General features: G+C 36.7%; 1 pseudogene; it reads left to right on the top strand.

The window, feature by feature from the left end:
• The first annotated feature begins 1,777 nt into the window (after positions 1-1,777).
• LOC147430723 (uncharacterized) lies at positions 1,778-3,896 on the top strand (annotated as a pseudogene).
• The last annotated feature ends 353 nt before the right edge of the window (positions 3,897-4,249 follow it).

Raw genomic sequence — 4,249 nt, 5'->3', positions numbered from 1 at the left:
TGTACGGATTTTTGAAATTTGCACTAATGTTTTATCTGACAATTTTTGAACCAAGTTGCTTTTGGGATAATTTTCTTTTGAGTTTACTGCTTTTGGGACATCCCTTGTAAGAATAAATAAATCCCAAGGGGCCTCACTCTTCAGAGCATCTGGACGCGGAGTCTGAGAGCAAAGGACCCCTTTCGGTAATTTTACTTTGCTCAAGCATTAATATAATAAAAAAATACCGAAAGGAACGCCAGGTTTTGGGGCCAATATCTCTAGGCACGGAACTACGCCGGGCCGTGTCGACTCAAGTTTTTAAAGTTGTAAAGTATTTTAAGTGGTTTTCTCGTGTGTCATGTCGGATTTCTCGACTTGGGGTGCCCAAGCCAGTGACAAGCAGGGTGGGAGGAGAATGGTAGCGTGAGGGAGGGGAACATGTAGCAACAAGGGGGCACAAGCAGCTGACAGCGGGGGGCATTATACAACACCGCACAGGGAGGAGGTGAGAGGTTGGCAGTGCAAACAAGGGGGGAGGGGGTGAGGTTTAGTAATGGCAAGGGCAGGCAAAGGGGAGAAGCGCAACAACAAGAAGCGTTCGGGAGATCTCAGCTTCCTCCTTGTACACATCTTGTATATGATGATGAAGTTGTTCCTTGTCGCAATCTCTCTCTCTCTCTCTCTCTCTCTCTCTCTCTCTTCGCTTCTCTTTCAAGCTTATACATGTGCACCGAGTCCCAACCACCCTTCAGAGGTTTGCCCCACTTTGCTAGATTGGCATTTACTTTACTTTTGTTTGCAAATCATTGGTTACCGAAAGAAAGCCTAAAAAGGGTTCTAAATGGAGAGACTTTAAAGGCCTCAACTATAAGTTGGATAGGGGAGAGGACAGGATTGATAGCCTTGGCAGGACCTAAATGGTCGAGTTTTGGTTGGCTGGGAATCGCAGCCTCCTTCCCTCCTCCTAGCCATCTCCTTCACCACTCTCCCACATATCTGTCAATTCCTAAAATCAAATATGTGGCAGGCTTCTAGCGTGGAAATTCTCAGATATCATGCGGCTCCTAATTCAAAAGCCACCATTGGTCCCATCCTTGGAACCTCACACTAGCTATTGATGAGGCTGTCAAGGCCAAGGTGGTTGTGGTATAGGCACCCTCAACTGGGGAATTAGTTGGTATGTTGAGGCTGATCTCACATGCAAATTTATGCAGATACGTTCATTTCTAGACATGTGTTTTCCTATATTTGTTCTCATTGTAAGTGCTACAAATGTTCCATTGCATTCTATCTTTGGTTTTAAACTCATACCAAAAGGCCCTTGACGTGAAGATGTCTATCAAGACTATCACCTATGCTTGCAACTTGAAGTGCTTTGGCATTATGTTGTATATGCAATGGAAAAATATTCATAATGGAATGTTAATTAAAACTACATTTTGATTTAATAAATAGTTTCATTCTGATATTTTACAAGAAAATAATGAAACGTGTGTATGTTTAAGTGATGCCAATATTGACAAACTTGAAAAGGAGGAGGTAATAATACATGGAGTTGTTGATTATGGGAAGTGCTACTCAAGTAGTATGCAGCTTGCCAAAGTTCATTGTTTTCTAAATCTGTGAAATTACATTTGTACATTGCATCGTCCATGAGAGGGTAGGTAGGATATTGCACAAAGCAAGACCAATTTTCTACTTGCTTTAAACCATTAGATACATCTCACATGTTAGACATGAATGCAAAGTATTTAATGTTTAGATATTGACCGGCTTGAGCGAAAGTGAAGAAAAAATGTCCAGCTATGAAAGCGTAACAATCAAAGAGGTATTGCACTTTAGCTTACAGATCTTGATTTCATTGTTTTCTTGGACAAAGCTAGTTGTTATAAGTGCTTTGTAAAAGAGTTTGTTGTGCGAGGATAATTTTACGTTAAAGATGGTGATAATGCTATTTGTCTAGGCTTTTGATGAACCGAGCATTAATGAGAATGAGAAAGAGAGCTTCCCTCATCTGCAAAATAATGAGGTACGTGTTTCAAGTGGTTTCTATCTCTAATTATAATGTGAAAAGAAATAATATGTTTACTCTTATATTGTTTTGCTTATCTAGTTACTTGTCCAACTCTTGTTCTTTTATTTAGGACGATCACTTCACTCATGGTCAAATGAGTATCACGTCTCCACGTGCACTCATAGCTTCAAGGACTTGTGAAGAGAATGTTGTCAACGACGACAATGCTAAGTTTGCCAATACTTCAAAAGTTATGGAGAAGCAAATTGGAAGATCAAACATCCTAGTTGATGAGCTAGTTCATGAATATCACTCGGTAATGTGTAGCATGCATGCAATCATGAATTACAAGATGCTTATTTGGGTTGATTTATGGTCTTAGTTTCTTTCAACATCGCGTGTTTTTATTTCTCTTTGATATATTGATATGACTTCTAATCTTGCAAGACAAGCAACACTTTGGACAAAAGAGGCCTTCAAGACGAAAGAAGATGATGAGAGTGCAGCTCAAGAAATTAAAGCTTCTAGTGATTTTGAGAATGTAAGTTGAAGATTATGTACATCTATGTAAAGTGTCTTGGAACTTTATATGGAAAAAGATTTTTCACTAAAACTCTAACCTCGTAAGAATTCTATCTTATTGTATACATCAAAATTTAGAAACTTATGTATTTAAATACAAGTCAACTCTCTACTTGAGTCTTGTCACATGTCACATGTAGGTTGAAGGTAGCTCCGAAAAGAGGACAAATTCAAAAGAGCTTGAAAAGAGTGTGAAGAAAAAGGTTTCTACTTGTAGATTGAGTTTGTTTATTTGGTTTTCAAGTGCAAGTGGATTAAAGTAATGTTTTATTGTAGGCGTTGAGTGATATCACAAATGCTAACAACAAGGGTCTTCAAAGTTCCAAACAAGATACTAAGGTGGATGCTCATTCTCTTTAAGTTGAATATAGATTGTCTTGTATAAGGAATGTTTTGCAAGTTATCCAATTTTTTGCAGGAATCACAAGTATCCATTGTAAGAGGAAGACGTGAACGTCTTGTGAGAGATCCTTCTAGATATAGAGATTGAGATTGGAGTTATCTTTTTGGCTTTTTACCTTGGTTTTGTGGGACTTGACTTACTGTATGAAGGATATATTTTTAGTGCGTTTATAAATGAGGTGCTTATGCATGCTATAGTAAATTGCCACTTATGCATGCTTATACATATAAGTTGGATTCTCACTCCTTTTGAGTATTACATTTATGAATTTATACTTAAACGCTCAAAGTTTTAGAGGTTCCTTCTTTAAGTAAACTCATGTAACAAGAATTACTTTTGTAGTGTATTATGGAGCTTTGATTATAAGTGTTTTGCTTGAAAAATGAAGGTTAAGCTTACACAAATGTCTTTGATTGTAAATATTGACATTACAAAGCAAACAACACTAAAACGGAAAGTGAGACAAGAAAGACATAGAGATGCTCAAGTATGGAAGTTATCTTTTTTTACACAGGTGTGTGATTTGATTTGTGTTTAGTATTGTTATTTATGTGTTTATTTACTTGGTTGCTATCTTCAACCTGTACAAAAATGATTACTTCTTTGGGTGTTTATTAGGGTGACATCAAAAGCAAGAGTAGTGTTGATTTAGATGTCCTTACAAAGGAGGACAAGGAAGCAATTGTCATGAAGTACTTAGGGAAAAATGATGTGGATGCCATGTATGGAAACCTACCTTCTAAGGTGAAGCTAATACAAGAATCAAACAACGTACATTTTGTGGATGTAAAAGGGTCTACATCAAAGATTGTCATGTTAGACACATTAGTTTCTTGGGTAATTGCATTGGAAAAGGTACATGTAAATCAACGCATAGGGCTTGTTGCCACTCAAGACGTGATTGTTTTATCTTAATCAATTCATAGTAAGAATTGATGTTGGAATTGAATGATAGTTATAATGTTGATTTAAGTTTTATGGTATATCTTCCAACTTTGATACGGTAAATGTTTTACAATATATATCGCTTTAAATTACCAATCAAAATTAATGTACTTCTGTAAAATTGTGTTTCACTTTTGGTTTCTTTATCTTGTAAGATGTTAAATGGTGTACTGAAGAATCTTATATAGATGAAAAGTAAAGTGTGCTCATATTATTGAACAATTTCTAGGTCTTAGGAGATTTTGTTTAGATAGGTAGAATATGTAAGATGGTTTTGAGGAAATACATACATAATCCATAAAAGCATGAGTGTGTGTGTGTGT

Source organism: Adiantum capillus-veneris, chromosome 21 (assembly GCF_014529385.1).
Source record: "Adiantum capillus-veneris isolate H3 chromosome 21, ASM1452938v2, whole genome shotgun sequence".
Taxonomy (NCBI): Eukaryota; Viridiplantae; Streptophyta; class Polypodiopsida; order Polypodiales; family Pteridaceae; genus Adiantum; species Adiantum capillus-veneris.
Note: the sequence above shows the minus strand (reverse complement) of the source record. Positions and strands in the feature narration are given on the sequence as shown.